Genomic DNA, 16,665 nt, shown 5'->3' with positions numbered 1-16,665 from the left:
CCCACAAAATGCCGGAGGAACCTTTCTTCTCCAATCAGGAAGTCATTACTGACTTTCTCTTACATTATGCTTTGAGATACACTGTAGTGCTCGCAGTACATAAAAGCTCTTTCACTGACTGTGTTTCTGGGTTGGGATGTTGCCAAATCAGAATGAGGGGTTATTTCTATTTTTGCAATTTTATGTTGTGGGAGCCCTCTGTGCTCTGTGAAATTGAGAGCTGCATGTTCTTCTGGTTCTGCTCCCTCTAGTGCATGGTTGGCATGTCTCCTGCGTCTTCCGACTTGTGAGGATGACAATGCAGAGGTGAGGATCCACAGCCCTTGCTGAGAAGCTCCAACTTGCCCATCCCTCCAAGTCCTTTCTTGGTGGTGTCCATAGAGGGAGAAGCCCTTGCCAGGATGGTACTGGCAGATCTGTGTGTTCCTTATAGTTCTATAGCATTGAGTGACAGACTGCACATAGTCCAAGTCCAGTTTGCCTGGCACCAGTAGAGCAGCAAACTGGAATTCTGTGCTGCAAATTCCTGTTGTGGTTTCTGTTGTTTAGCATCTGTCCATCTGAGACAAAATCTTTAGACTAATGATTGAGCCTTTTGGGGGAGAAAGAGGGAAAGAAAAGAGTCCATGCCGAATCCACTTAGGCAACTGATACAGGAGAGCAGGTTGTTCAGGAAGATTCAGGCACCTCCTAATCTGTCTCCATTTTTACCCCATTCTGGGAGCAGAGCCGGCAAGACCCACTTGATTCCAGAGCAGCAGAGAATGCCGCTGAAGTACTGGCAGATGAGAATGAAGAGGAAGCACAAGACATTGAAAGGTATGTGACAGATAAAGTGTCTCTTCAAAGTCTAATTTCTGATATATGGTAGAAAACAGGTTTCTGCCAAGCTTTATGGCTTTTCCTTTCTGTTGATGAAATCCTAATTGAATGTATCTTTCAGTAACACTGTAGTAACACTGAAGAGGCTGAAGTATATGAAAGTAATTGAAATGGGGCTGGGATGTTGCTACATCAGAAGAAGGGATGTTTTACTTTCTGGCATTTCTCTATCAATAACCTGTCATGCATGGTGAAATTAACGGCTGCATGTTCTTTCTGCATCTGTTCTCTATAACACAAGGCCCTCTGGTAGTCTCCTCTGCGTGATTTGCATGAGTTGTTACTCACAGGTAAGGATCCACCTGTTGTTGTCCTTTCAGATTAGTGGGAGGGGAAGGGACAACAAGGGAGCTGCATAACTCAGTTGTTCTAGATGGGTGCTATGGGCAGCTGGCTGGAAGCACAGCCCTTGCTGGGAAACGCCAGTTTGCCCATCCCTCCAAGTCCCTCCTTGGTGGTGTCCGTAGAGGAAGAAGCCCTTGACAGAATGGTGCTGGCAGATCTGTGTGTACCTTGTAGTTCTAGCATTGACTGATAGAATTAATTACTCCCAAACTGATGTGGTGGCTTCCTTTCTTTCGCAACTGTTCATCTAAGGGGAAGTGTCAAGGTTATCATAGCAGAATTTGCCAGTTTTGGGAGAATGAGGGAAATAAAGAGCGCCAGGTCAAATCCAACTAGGGAAGAGGAACAGGGGAGGAGGGTGTTCAGGGGCTCCTAAGCTGCCCCTGTTTGTACCCTGTTGCAGCAATGAGAGCAGAATCAGCAGCACCCACTTCTTTGCTTTTCAGGGCAGCGGCTCTTTGTGCTACTGCTTTGAATGCTCTTAGGCAAAGTTCGAGGGTGATGCCCTACCCTTGCTCCCCTCCTCTGCTGTAACTGCTTTCTGAGCTGGGGTTTGTGTGCAGCACCAGGGGGGCTCACCAAATCTAATTGTATCTTCTTTTCTCTCCCTTCCCATGTGCATCGATGGAAGCTTCTTGAAGGTGAGTTGATGTTTCACAGTAGGTAATGGACTTTTATCTAAAATGTGATAGCTAGTTTTGTTGTACTTTCCCAAGAAAGTTGAGCAGCAGGGATTGAAACTGCTCTTAGCAAAAGGCAAGGGACAGGGCTAAAGCCCCTGGCCAGTGTCTTAGAGAACGGATGCAATGTGTGTGTGGTGGCCTCTGTCAGTCACAGTGGGAAATCCCTGCAATAAAAGTTGTAGCTGAATACTTATGCAGAAGGAACTTTAATTTGGTAACACGTTCTGCAGTTTTGATTGATTAGTGATTGATTAGTGTTACATGGACACTGGAGTTGCAGAGGTCATGGCTGCCTGCAGTTTCTGAGAGTTAAAAAGCATTTCTTGACCCTTTTGCTGTTACAGAGCAGGCCATTAAGAATGGTTCTCCCTGTGACTTGCTCAATATGTTGTCCACAAAAATAGGATTGGTTACTGGGGTGTGACAGGTAAATAATCATACACTTGAGAGAGACATTGGTTGTTTATTTCAGTGTTTCACCAGTCTGGGTGCTCAGTGGTATTTCACAAATCAGACACAGCCACTATCAAAATAACTTCTATTATTTATAGATGTTATCAAACAAAGAAATTAGCATTACAAGTGGCATGGTTATCTCCTTAGCTCGTGTTCTGTCTTCTTTTGGTTAATGACTGTGTTTTTTCTCACCTTAATTAGTCCACTCAGTCCATGGCTCAGTCTCCCTCTTCTTTTGGGCTGGGGAGATGTCTTGAGTTGCTGCTCCATGAGTTGGGGGCTGCAATCTCCCCCTGGCAGGAATTATTTTCTACCAGTCAGAGCTGCTTTCAGGAGAGTTGGGTTTCTTAGTTTCTTCCTTATCTTGGGAGTTGTGCCAGATGTCCTTTTGGCCCCTCAATTCTGCATTTTTTGCGTCCACTCTCAGTGGGCGTCCTTCTCCCCAAGCTTTGTTAACCCTTCCCCAAATCTGAGCTCCTTCAAGCATGTCAAGCCCTGAACCTTTCCAAGGCAATTCTACCTACAAGGAGTTTGTTTCTCTGCCACCTGGGCATCACTCAGAGCTTGTTTGTTAGTTGCTGTCTATTTAATGGAATAAATCTCCCTTCCAGGTGATTTGGTTTGATAGTGCAGAATGCTCAAATACAGCAATACAAAGATCATCCTTCCTTAAGAAATCTTTCACATATGTTTTGATTTTGTATCTGATATAAGTTATGAAACTTACAGATTATCAACAGCAAAGGAGAAGGGCCACCCTGAACAGACATGAACAGGTGGATGGCTCTGGTAATGGAACAGGAGCTAATGGTGCATCTGTGCCTGACTCGGCCCCTGCAGAACAGGGAGCAGCAGAGGAGGGAGCTGCACTTTCAGAGTATGTATGGCTCACGCCCTAACAAACATGAAATTTTGTGCCCTTTTTTTTGTTTTCTGTATAGGACTAAGTTACACAGGTATGCCTGGTTTATCTTTGAGGCCTTCCCATACTCTATGTATTTCCCTCCTTCTCCCATGTTGCATGATGATCACATGATGCCATTTGCATTTGGGGAGAAAAAGGCAGCCCAAGGCAGATGTACAACTTTGCACAGAACCTTAGAGATGAGTGTGAGGGTATGGCAAAGAATGGGGATTACTTGCATCAAAGCCCAGAGCAAGGTGACTGACTGCACTTTTCTCCTAGTGAAAACCAGGACACCCTTTCCCTCAGAGCAGGGAGACCCCCCCATATGCTCATTAAATGCAGCAGAGACTTAAAGACAGCAGGGTTCTTCAAAGGAAATGTGTCATGGCTAATCCGTGCAGTTGTATGAAGATGTGAGATTTTATGGATCAATAAATGTTGAAGTGTGGTGATCTTTACAGCTGCATGTGCTCTCTGGTTCTGTTTCCTCTAGTGCACAGCAAGGAGGTGTCATTAAGTGTCCAATTTGCATGGATTCTTACTCAGAGGTAAGGATCCACCTATTGTGATCCTTTCTGCTAGGTGGGAGGAGAAAGCAAGAAGGGGAGTTGCACAAGACTGGGATACTGTGGGGATGTGGGATGCTGTGGGCAGCTGGCTGGAAGCACAGCCCTTGCTGTGAAGCTCCATGAGTCACTTCTTGGTGAAGTGACACTGGCCGATCTGAGAGTCTCTTGTTATTTTGATTCCAGATGCTCAAAGTCTCATTTGCCTGGTACAAGTTGAGCAGCAAACTGAAATTCTTTCCTCCTAATACATGTTGTGATTTTCATTCTTCCAGATGATGCAAAGTGGACGACTGATTCTGGCAACCCTGTGTGGCCATGTCTTCTGCAGCGAGTGCCTCCCTGCTGCCCTGGAGATTCTCGGCAGGTGCCCAATCTGCCAGGTGGAACTTACTCCAGAACTATACCATCCCATTTATATATGAGTTCTTCTCTTCTCAGGACAGACTGAGGTGGATCTTGGACAATAGGCAGCGTAGAGACTTGCTTCTTTATGTATATAGTTCTCCCTCCATATAGGTTCATTTTAGATGAATTCAATTTTAAATAAAGTTTGGATTGATTTAAATATAGTCTATCTGCTCTTCTGTCTGCACTGTGCTGATAGACAGAGATGTTGTTTAAAAGGTGGAAATAAGGCTCTTGATTGGAGCAGTCAGAAGCTCATTGTTTTCATCTCCCTGTAGTCATTGATTTGGGGGCAATGTGCTAAAGCCATAAGCTTTGCAGTTCTTGTGGCCAGTGTGTGTTGTACAGGGAAAAAGAAACACAGCCTGCTTGGGGTGAGAGGGATTCAATTTCTCAGGCCAGACTCTGGTGGACGCTTTGGGGAAAATGTCATGACTTTATCCCTCAGAAGACGGAAAGAGTAGCAGGTTGTGCACACATCCAAAGAAAGCAATGTTCTTTGGCAATAACTGCTACATTAACAAACTGCTGCATTTAGTGCTGTAAGGTTTCATTAGAAGTAGTATCTGGAGGCTTTTGAAGGAAGGTGTTTTTGAATGTCAGAAGTTGGTTACCATCTTTGAGCTGTTGGCAGTACAACTGTGTTGTAGCTTCCTTCAATCACAGCAGTATAATCCTATGTTACACTGAAGAGGAATGCAACTGTCCAGAGATTTAAAGATTGGACATAAGAGAGGAAAGAAAATTACTTCTGTTATACAAAAGTAATAAAGAGGCACAGGCAGATCTCAGGTGAACAGTGGGAGAGTAAATTCATTGTGCCACGAAAGAGAAAACTCAGATGACCAAACTGAACTGAGGTCCTCTGTGTGTTAAAAGTTGGACATCTGTGTGGACATGAATCCTTAATTTTGGTTTTTCATCTTTGTCTTTATTGTATTATTTATCTGCTTCCTCAGTCATATTTCAGGATGCCCTAATATTGCCATATTTAGGTAGAGGTAGTAATAAACAAGGTTCAATGTAGCCCCTAATTTTTATGTGGCTTGGTCTTAATAAAAAACCCGAAAACATTAGTATTAGCCTGATAAAGTGATTTTTCGATTTCCGTTTTTAACGAAACCTACTTGAGTTGTCAAAATTAAACTCAAAGATCATTCTTCAACAGACACAAATAAAATTATTTAATTACAAGATGGCCATAAATTTTAGAGTGATGTTTTTTGGTTCTCATTTTTTGCTAGACATTTAGCTACTTCGTGGATGCAATGGCAGTGAGCAGAAATGTCTTGTTAAATTATCTATATGTCTTTCTCAAAGCTATATTCCTAGGTGGCATGCAATGCCACGTATTCTCATTAAAAGGAGCACTTAAGGAAACGATTTATGGTCAAGGAAATTTAAGTAATGAAATGGCACTCAGCTGATTTTATAATAGGTCTATACAGATGTTAGTATGGTTCAACACTATTGGCTGAGGCAATTTTCTTTTAAAATTTTGGTATAGGGTTAGGAATTAAAGCACTCCCTGTGTATATATATATATATATGTATATAATTTTTAGAAAGTATTGATCTAGGAAAGCACTGATTGGCAAAAAGTAACTGAAGAGTTAAAGCATTGGTTTCAGTTGTGGTGCATAGTTGTCAGCAGAAGGAAAAGCACATTTTCAGCTCATTTCATCATTGATCTGTAGGCACAGAAGAAATGGGGTTTTTTGGGCTTTGAAGGCCAGACCAGAAAGACAGCATATTTGAATTGTTCATTTCTCATAATCGGTGCTTTCGGATTCATACAAGGTGCTTAAATATTCATCTATTAAATGTATATTAGGGATTGCTTTAGTGTCTTTGCATTTTTATATAAAGTATTAAATTTCCTTTGGGATTTTTCAAACAATGGAAAAGTCATCCCTACCCATTCTTCAACACCCAACATGTTGTCAAATACCCAAACGGATGAATTGCAAGAACAGAGAAACTTTTGTAAGAAATGAACCTCCTCATGTAGAGCCGGAGCTGAACATATCCTTGTGCTCTCCAGAGCCCCGGATCAATTTCCACCATTCTCCCCACACCCCAGAGCACCCAACGGGACCAGGGGCGGAGGAGCAGCCCTGAACCTGGCAGGGCTGAGATGGGTTCCCTGCTGCTCTCAGGAGCCACAGCCCTTCCTTCTGAACACAGGTCCCGAGGCAGAGTGGCTAGAAGGAAAAGTGAATACTAATTCTGCTTCTTCTGCTCTGTCACCTTCCGTAGTGGAGCAGGGCCTCAGGAGGAAGGTGCTGTCCCCAGGAGCAAAGCAAAACTCTTCAGTGCTGCTGGGAAACGCTGGTAGAGGAGCATTGGACCCCTGAAAATGTCAAGACTTCAAAGACTTGAAATAATGATCTGAATTGTTAGACTTTCCACAGTCTGGGAAAAAACCCAACAAATTTTGATTCTGTTTTAATGGCTGTTTATTAGGGTTAAAGTTCAAACACTCGGATAAGAGTTAAAACAGCAACAGACTCATAGACCAGAAGGAGGAGGGTTAAGGAAGGGTTTAAATTTCTTTCTGACTTGGGGAGGTGTGGTGTGATGGGGTTTCTTTAGCCACAGAAAGGCTCCAGTGATGCTCGGCTTGCTCAGGCTGAGGGCGCGGGAGGTGCAGCTCTGCCCCTGCTCTGCCCCTGCCCTGCCCCACGTGCGGAGCTGTGCCCAGCTGTGCCCAGCTGTGCCCAGCCCAGCAGGATGTGCCTGTGGAGCAGGGCCGGAGGAGCCGTAGGGAGGTGTGGGGGCCTGGAGCACCTGTCCCCTGGCCAGGCTGGGAGAGCCGGGGCTGTCCAGCCTGGGGAGCAGCCGGGAGCGGGGAGGCCTCACTGCGGCCTTGCGGTGCCCAAAGGGGGCAGAGAGCCATGGGGAAGGGGAAGGGCTTCAGACGAGAAGGGGAGATTGGGATCGGGTGTTTGGCAGAGCTGAGGGGGCGGTGAGACATTGGAACGGGCTGCCCAGAGAAGCTGTGGCTGCCCTGTCCATGGGCCGCTCCAGGCCGGGCTGGGCAGGGCCCTGAGCGCCCTGACCTGGGGGGCGGCAGCAGCAGCAGGCGATGGCTGAGCTGCCTCCATGGCCTTCTGGAACTCCGTGGGTGAGCACTGCGGCCATCAGCTCCCTGGGCATGGAACGTTGCCACCGGTTGCCAGGGGCACTCCTGGTTCCATGTTCTGTTGGCACGGAGTCTGTTGAGCCAGTTGAGGGATTCTCTGCTGCGCAGCAGACGCAGAGCATCCCTCTTCTCCACCCCACGAGGGATTAGAGAGCGATTTGCTGAGTTTTGCGAGCCAAACTCTGGACTGACCGTACAGGTGAGTGCAGACAATTCTTGGAAAGGCTTCTGATGCTGAGGGGCTGGGCTGGGCTGCAGGATGGGCTGCAGGTGGGCTCAAGTACCAGAATCATGGACTTTGCCTCTAGCTTTGGACAGGAACTGGAGACTTGGGAATGGGAGTCTTAGGGCATGGGAGTGTTCAAGAAATCTGGCAATCCAAATGGATAATCTCGCCTCTACTTTTATGATAGGTTTGGAAGAGCAGTTTTCTGTCACGCCGAAAAATCTGCAGTGGGCTGCCTAAAGGAACCGAAGGGATTGATCACATCCCTGGCATTCCATTTTTGGAGTTTGTCCCGCTTATTTTGGTGGTTGTTTTTGATCACCAAACACCATGAGTTCAGTAAGTACTTTGCAACTCCATGCAAATCTGATTCTTGAAGCGTTTTCCAGGGTACGTCTAGAAAGCATTTCAAGAGTTTGTAGCAAATGCAGAGGAACAGAAGCCTTTGAAATCTTCATGTACTTGATGTTCTGGAATTGGGAAGGTTTTGGATCTCTGTGGGTGTTAGCAGTAGTGCAGAAATGCTTACAGTGTGGGCAGTAACCTGCTGGAATTGGGAACTGGTGTGCTCATTTTCAAGCCATTGGGACTGGCTCTTTCTCGGGGAGGTGGCTTGTCAGAGATCAGGGGTGCTGTCTTTCCCCTGACGTGATGTAGTGGGGTGGGAATGGCCCATAGCAGCATTTGGTGTGTATTTCAGCCTTTGCAGGAGTGTTTTCTGTATCCTTGTGTGCTGCCATTGGTGTTGCAAAGCCCAAGGGCCATGTTAATATTAGTGGCATAGAAAATGCTAAGGCTTTGTTCCCTGTCAGCGTCAGCGAAAGCGCCGTGGAGGAGCAGTTGATTCCAGACCAGCTCGGAAACGGAGCCGGCTGCTGCCCTCCAGCGCAGGTGGAACTTCGCAGACGGAGCCAACAGACCTTGAGGAAAGTGGCACACCTGCTTCTGAGCCTGGTAAGAACAGAAGCGGCTTCTGGAGGGTGGAAGACCATCTGGCCATGTGCTTTTGCCAGTTTCTAGGCCCTTTACTGGGGAGGAAGGAAAACCTTGGGATTGGGGAAGCTCCTGGTATGGCATCCCTAAACAGCAAGCCTTCTGAACACGGTTTTGGTTTGTGACTGAGATCATTATTGCTGCTGCTTGTTATTGCTGCTCTTAGTGGCAGCAAGTGGGAGATGAGCTGTGTAGGAGAGGTCCTCTAGTCCTGCTCAAAGACCTGAACGTGTGTTCTGATGAGCTGGCAGTCACTGCAGCTGCCACAGTGGAGGGTGGCAAGCTGAGTTTGAGATCTCCCAAGCTAGATGGAGACGGGGAAAACCTGTCATTAGCTCTGTCCCATCCTTCAAGGAACCAACCTACAGCATGGTGCCAGAAAATTAGTAAAATTGCTGTGGTTTGTTTGGTTTAGTTTGTTCTATATGAAATGAATCACCTGTTGATGTGAACGCCCTGTCATCTGTAGTCATCCAATAGAACCTGTGAGGAGCTCAGCTGCCCTTCCGCTTGTTTTGCACAGGGTCTGCCCTGCTCCCTGTGCACTGTTGAGGGCAAAGCTTGAGTGAAATGTCGGACACATTCCTGAACTTGAGGGCATGGAGAATCCAGCCACAGCCTGTTCTACAGTGGCAGCCCATTGCATTCCTCTGCAATCTCTGACCATGGTTCTAATGTTCTCTCTTTTCAGCTGGTGGAGAAGTCATAGATCTCACACGTGACTCTTCTGAGCCTGAAGTCATCACTATCAGTGATGATGAGTCTCCTGTGGTAAGTAATGACTGGCACACTCCTCTCCATCTTGCATTCAAATTAGTTTTCTTGCCTGTCTTCTGAAATCTTACCAAGTACCCTGGCCTCAAAGGTTGAATGATGGCTCTGATTTGCCACAGTTTAGTCAGCAGTTCCCAGCCAGGCCCTAACATGCTCATGAACACATCAACACGCCTGAGAAGTGCTTGCAGAGAGTGGGTGAGCAGCCTAAGAGGTTGTTCCTTCTGTGATTTAAAGGAGAGCACAGGAAGTCTTTGACTTCCCAAGGAAGAAGTGTTTTAGCTGCAACATCAGTTTAAGGTACCTCTGTCACTGAGGTGTAAAATGCAAGTGTGGCTGACTGGGGTACACAATAATTTGGTTTCTTATTCCAAGAAGTCTTTAAAAGGGTCACATTTGGTACTTTTTCATTTCCCCTACTATTTGGTAAGAATATGCTTGGGTCCAGCCCACAGTGCAGTGTATCTGCTCAAATTTGGGTTGCCACTGCTGCTGTGCAAAACAGAAACATGCAGCAAACATAGCACGGGAGTTATATCCTGACGGGGTTGTTCCTGAACTTTGGCAAAGAAAAGGCCCCAAAGTTTACAGCAGAATTTGCATGACCCAGCTCCACATGCACCAAATGCAAGAGCAGGGCTGGGTACAGGGTATTTCCCCCTTCAGCAGCTGTTCATATAGATAATAAGTAGTGTTCAGGCTATCACAGGTGAAATTGCCAGTTTGGGGGAGAAAGAGAGAAAGAAATAGCTCCATCCCAAATCCAATTAGGGAACGGAAATAGGGACGCAGGAAGTACAGCGTTCAGGTGGTTCCTAAGTGGTGGTTCCATTTCTACCCCATTTCAGGACAAGCAGCAGAGCCAGCAGCAGCCACATCTTCCCAGAGCATCAGAGAATCCAGCCGAGCCACTGGCAAGGAATGATGAAGAGGAACCTAGAGCATATGATGGGTATGTGCGAGTGAAAGTGTCTATCAAAACTCTGATTTCAGATAAGTGGTCAAAAGAGGTTTTTGCCAAGCTTTTGGGTTCTGCCTAACTCTTTGCAAATACTTCAGACCTGGCATCTAGTGGCCTACCTGGAAGAGAATTAAAATAAGCCCAGCAAAATCCAGCAGAAGCCTTTCTTGTCTGTTTGTGAAGCCTTAGCTTCTTAGGAGCTGTCCATCTAACATCCAATGGAAGAGGATGGCTGGGCACACCGTCCACAAAAAATCTTGGAATGATTGTGTTTCTGGGCTGGGATGTTGCTTAATCAGAAGAGGGGATGTTTTAAGTACCAGTGTTTTCTCTGTTAGTAACCCTTGATGTCCAGTGAAATTAATGGCTGTTTTTTTCTTGTGGTTCTGCTCTCTCTAGTTACTATCTATTTGATTTTGATCCTCCATATTGGTCAGATGAGGACTCAGAGGTGAGGATCCACATGTTCTTGTCCTTTGTGGTTTGTGGGAGGAAAAGGGACAAAAGGGGAGCTGTACAACTCAGTTGTTTTAGATGGGTGCTATGGGCAGCTGCCTGGAAGCACAGCCCTTGCTGGGAAGCTCCAACTTGCCCATCCCTCCAAGTCCCTTCTTGGTGATGTCCATAGAGGGAGAAATTCCTGCCAGGATGACACTGTCAGATCTCTGTGTTCTTTGTAGTTCTAGCATGAAGTAGCAGATTTCACATAGTCCATGTCCAATTTGCCTGGATAGAGAAATAGAGTAGCAAACTGGAATTCTTTACACACAAATTTCTGTTTTGGTTTCCATTCTTCAGCAGCTGTTCATCCAACATGAAGTGTTTAGGGCTGGGACTGCAGAAGTTTCCCTTTTTGGGGCTAACAAGCAAAAGAAAAGCTTCTAGCCCAAATCCAATCAGGGAACTGATAGAGAGAAGCAGGATAGATTTGTTTTGAGTGGTTCCTACTCTGTTTTCATTTTTACCCCACTGCAGTCCAGGGAGCAGAACCAGCAGGACTCACATCTTTCCAGACCGTCAGAGAATTCAGCTGGTCCACTGACAACCCATGATGAAGAGGAACCAGGAGATAGTGGGTATGTGAGAGTAAAATATCTCTCTAAATTTTAATTTCTGATATAGAGTAGGAACAGGTTTTTCCAAGATTCTGGGTTCTGCTGAAGTCGGTGCAGAAACTTCAGACCTGCAATATAGTGGCCTGTCTGGCAGAGAAGTAAGCAAAAGAACCCAAAAAGACACATAGCAAAATCCAGCTGAAACCTTTCTTTTCTTTTCATGATGCCACGGTTTAATATTTGTTACAGTGTGGCATGATATATGCTGAAATGCTTGCAGTACATTGTGGCTCGGGGAACAGTTGTGGTGCTGGGCTGGGATTTTGCTTAATCAGAATAGGTATTACATGTTGGTAACTCTCTGTCTGCAGTGAGATTATTGGCTCCATGTTCAAATGGCTGCATGTTCTTTCTGGTTCGCTCTAGTGCATGGCCAGCAGGTCCTGCTAGTCCTTCAGTGAGGGAGGGTGACAGCTCACAGGTGCAGGACCAGGAGCACAGCCAGCAGCACCCACTTGGCTCCAGCAACACAGAGAATTCAGCTGAGCTTCGGGCAAGTGACAGTGAAGAGGAACCAAGACATAACGATGAGTATGTGACTGGTGAAGTGTCTACACAAAGTGTAATTTCTGATACATGATAGAATCCGGTTTTTGCCACACTTTTGAGTTCTACTTGATTCAGCCTGGAGAATTCTGACTTGACACATAGTGGCCTGTCTGGAAGAGAAGTAACGGAAAGAAAACTCAAAAAACCCACAAAATGCCGGAGGAACCTTTCTTCTCCAATCAGGAAGTCATTACTGACTTTCTCTTACGTTATGCTTTGAGATACACTGTAGTGCTCGCAGTACATAAAAGCTCTTTCACTGACTGTGTTTCTGGGTTGGGATGTTGCCAAATCAGAATGAGGGGTTATTTCTATTTTTGCAATTTTATGTTGTGGGAGCCCTCTGTGCTCTGTGAAATTGAGAGCTGCATGTTCTTCTGGTTCTGCTCCCTCTAGTGCATGGTTGGCATGTCTCCTGCGTCTTCCGACTTGTGAGGATGACAACGCAGAGGTGAGGATCCACAGCCCTTGCTGAGAAGCTCCAACTTGCCCATCCCTCCAAGTCCTTTCTTGGTGGTGTCCATAGAGGGAGAAGCCCTTGCCAGGATGGTACTGGCAGATCTGTGTGTTCCTTATAGTTCTATAGCATTGAGTGACAGACTGCACATAGTCCAAGTCCAGTTTGCCTGGCACCAGTAGAGCAGCAAACTGGAATTCTGTGCTGCAAATTCCTGTTGTGGTTTCTGTTGTTTAGCATCTGTCCATCTGAGACAAAATCTTTAGACTAATGATTGAGCCTTTTGGGGGAGAAAGAGGGAAAGAAAAGAGTCCATGCCGAATCCACTTAGGCAACTGATACAGGAGAGCAGGTTGTTCAGGAAGATTCAGGCACCTCCTAATCTGTCTCCATTTTTACCCCATTCTGGGAGCAGAGCCGGCAAGACCCACTTGATTCCAGAGCAGCAGAGAATGCCGCTGAAGTACTGGCAGATGAGAATGAAGAGGAAGCACAAGACATTGAAAGGTATGTGACAGATAAAGTGTCTCTTCAAAGTCTAATTTCTGATATATGGTAGAAAACAGGTTTCTGCCAAGCTTTATGGCTTTTCCTTTCTGTTGATGAAATCCTAATTGAATGTATCTTTCAGTAACACTGTAGTAACACTGAAGAGGCTGAAGTATATGAAAGTAATTGAAATGGGGCTGGGATGTTGCTACATCAGAAGAAGGGATGTTTTACTTTCTGGCATTTCTCTATCAATAACCTGTCATGCATGGTGAAATTAACGGCTGCATGTTCTTTCTGCATCTGTTCTCTATAACACAAGGCCCTCTGGTAGTCTCCTCTGCGTGATTTGCATGAGTTGTTACTCACAGGTAAGGATCCACCTGTTGTTGTCCTTTCAGATTAGTGGGAGGGGAAGGGACAACAAGGGAGCTGCATAACTCAGTTGTTCTAGATGGGTGCTATGGGCAGCTGGCTGGAAGCACAGCCCTTGCTGGGAAACGCCAGTTTGCCCATCCCTCCAAGTCCCTCCTTGGTGGTGTCCGTAGAGGAAGAAGCCCTTGACAGAATGGTGCTGGCAGATCTGTGTGTACCTTGTAGTTCTAGCATTGACTGATAGAATTAATTACTCCCAAACTGATGTGGTGGCTTCCTTTCTTTCGCAACTGTTCATCTAAGGGGAAGTGTCAAGGTTATCATAGCAGAATTTGCCAGTTTTGGGAGAATGAGGGAAATAAAGAGCGCCAGGTCAAATCCAACTAGGGAAGAGGAACAGGGGAGGAGGGTGTTCAGGGGCTCCTAAGCTGCCCCTGTTTGTACCCTGTTGCAGCAATGAGAGCAGAATCAGCAGCACCCACTTCTTTGCTTTTCAGGGCAGCGGCTCTTTGTGCTACTGCTTTGAATGCTCTTAGGCAAAGTTCGAGGGTGATGCCCTACCCTTGCTCCCCTCCTCTGCTGTAACTGCTTTCTGAGCTGGGGTTTGTGTGCAGCACCAGGGGGGCTCACCAAATCTAATTGTATCTTCTTTTCTCTCCCTTCCCATGTGCATCGATGGAAGCTTCTTGAAGGTGAGTTGATGTTTCACAGTAGGTAATGGACTTTTATCTAAAATGTGATAGCTAGTTTTGTTGTACTTTCCCAAGAAAGTTGAGCAGCAGGGATTGAAACTGCTCTTAGCAAAAGGCAAGGGACAGGGCTAAAGCCCCTGGCCAGTGTCTTAGAGAACGGATGCAATGTGTGTGTGGTGGCCTCTGTCAGTCACAGTGGGAAATCCCTGCAATAAAAGTTGTAGCTGAATACTTATGCAGAAGGAACTTTAATTTGGTAACACGTTCTGCAGTTTTGATTGATTAGTGATTGATTAGTGTTACATGGACACTGGAGTTGCAGAGGTCATGGCTGCCTGCAGTTTCTGAGAGTTAAAAAGCATTTCTTGACCCTTTTGCTGTTACAGAGCAGGCCATTAAGAATGGTTCTCCCTGTGACTTGGTCCACAAAAATAGGATTGGTTACTGGGGTGTGACAGGTAAATAATCATACACTTGAGAGAGACATTGGTTGTTTATTTCAGTGTTTCACCAGTCTGGGTGCTCAGTGGTATTTCACAAATCAGACACAGCCACTATCAAAATAACTTCTATTATTTATAGATGTTATCAAACAAAGAAATTAGCATTACAAGTGGCATGGTTATCTCCTTAGCTCGTGTTCTGTCTTCTTTTGGTTAATGACTGTGTTTTTTCTCACCTTAATTAGTCCACTCAGTCCATGGCTCAGTCTCCCTCTTCTTTTGGGCTGGGGAGATGTCTTGAGTTGCTGCTCCATGAGTTGGGGGCTGCAATCTCCCCCTGGCAGGAATTATTTTCTACCAGTCAGAGCTGCTTTCAGGAGAGTTGGGTTTCTTAGTTTCTTCCTTATCTTGGGAGTTGTGCCAGATGTCCTTTTGGCCCCTCAATTCTGCATTTTTTGCGTCCACTCTCAGTGGGCGTCCTTCTCCCCAAGCTTTGTTAACCCTTCCCCAAATCTGAGCTCCTTCAAGCATGTCAAGCCCTGAACCTTTCCAAGGCAATTCTACCTACAAGGAGTTTGTTTCTCTGCCACCTGGGCATCACTCAGAGCTTGTTTGTTAGTTGCTGTCTATTTAATGGAATAAATCTCCCTTCCAGGTGATTTGGTTTGATAGTGCAGAATGCTCAAATACAGCAATACAAAGATCATCCTTCCTTAAGAAATCTTTCACATATGTTTTGATTTTGTATCTGATATAAGTTATGAAACTTACAGATTATCAACAGCAAAGGAGAAGGGCCACCCTGAACAGACATGAACAGGTGGATGGCTCTGGTAATGGAACAGGAGCTAATGGTGCATCTGTGCCTGACTCGGCCCCTGCAGAACAGGGAGCAGCAGAGGAGGGAGCTGCACTTTCAGAGTATGTATGGCTCACGCCCTAACAAACATGAAATTTTGTGCCCTTTTTTTTGTTTTCTGTATAGGACTAAGTTACACAGGTATGCCTGGTTTATCTTTGAGGCCTTCCCATACTCTATGTATTTCCCTCCTTCTCCCATGTTGCATGATGATCACATGATGCCATTTGCATTTGGGGAGAAAAAGGCAGCCCAAGGCAGATGTACAACTTTGCACAGAACCTTAGAGATGAGTGTGAGGGTATGGCAAAGAATGGGGATTACTTGCATCAAAGCCCAGAGCAAGGTGACTGACTGCACTTTTCTCCTAGTGAAAACCAGGACACCCTTTCCCTCAGAGCAGGGAGACCCCCCCATATGCTCATTAAATGCAGCAGAGACTTAAAGACAGCAGGGTTCTTCAAAGGAAATGTGTCATGGCTAATCCGTGCAGTTGTATGAAGATGTGAGATTTTATGGATCAATAAATGTTGAAGTGTGGTGATCTTTACAGCTGCATGTGCTCTCTGGTTCTGTTTCCTCTAGTGCACAGCAAGGAGGTGTCATTAAGTGTCCAATTTGCATGGATTCTTACTCAGAGGTAAGGATCCACCTATTGTGATCCTTTCTGCTAGGTGGGAGGAGAAAGCAAGAAGGGGAGTTGCACAAGACTGGGATACTGTGGGGATGTGGGATGCTGTGGGCAGCTGGCTGGAAGCACAGCCCTTGCTGTGAAGCTCCATGAGTCACTTCTTGGTGAAGTGACACTGGCCGATCTGAGAGTCTCTTGTTATTTTGATTCCAGATGCTCAAAGTCTCATTTGCCTGGTGCAAGTTGAGCAGCAAACTGAAATTCTTTCCTCCTAATACATGTTGTGATTTTCATTCTTCCAGATGATGCAAAGTGGACGACTGATTCTGGCAACCCTGTGTGGCCATGTCTTCTGCAGCGAGTGCCTCCCTGCTGCCCTGGAGATTCTCGGCAGGTGCCCAATCTGCCAGGTGGAACTTACTCCAGAACTATACCATCCCATTTATATATGAGTTCTTCTCTTCTCAGGACAGACTGAGGTGGATCTTGGACAATAGGCAGCGTAGAGACTTGCTTCTTTATGTATATAGTTCTCCCTCCATATAGGTTCATTTTAGATGAATTCAATTTTAAATAAAGTTTGGATTGATTTAAATATAGTCTATCTGCTCTTCTGTCTGCACTGTGCTGATAGACAGAGATGTTGTTTAAAAGGTGGAAATAAGGCTCTTGATTGGAGCAGTCAGAAGCTCATTGTTTTCATCTCCCT

This window comes from Lonchura striata, chromosome 4 (assembly GCF_046129695.1).
Source record: "Lonchura striata isolate bLonStr1 chromosome 4, bLonStr1.mat, whole genome shotgun sequence".
Taxonomy (NCBI): domain Eukaryota; kingdom Metazoa; phylum Chordata; class Aves; order Passeriformes; family Estrildidae; genus Lonchura; species Lonchura striata.
The sequence above is the reverse complement of the archived record's forward strand: the minus strand, read 5'-3'. Positions refer to the sequence as shown.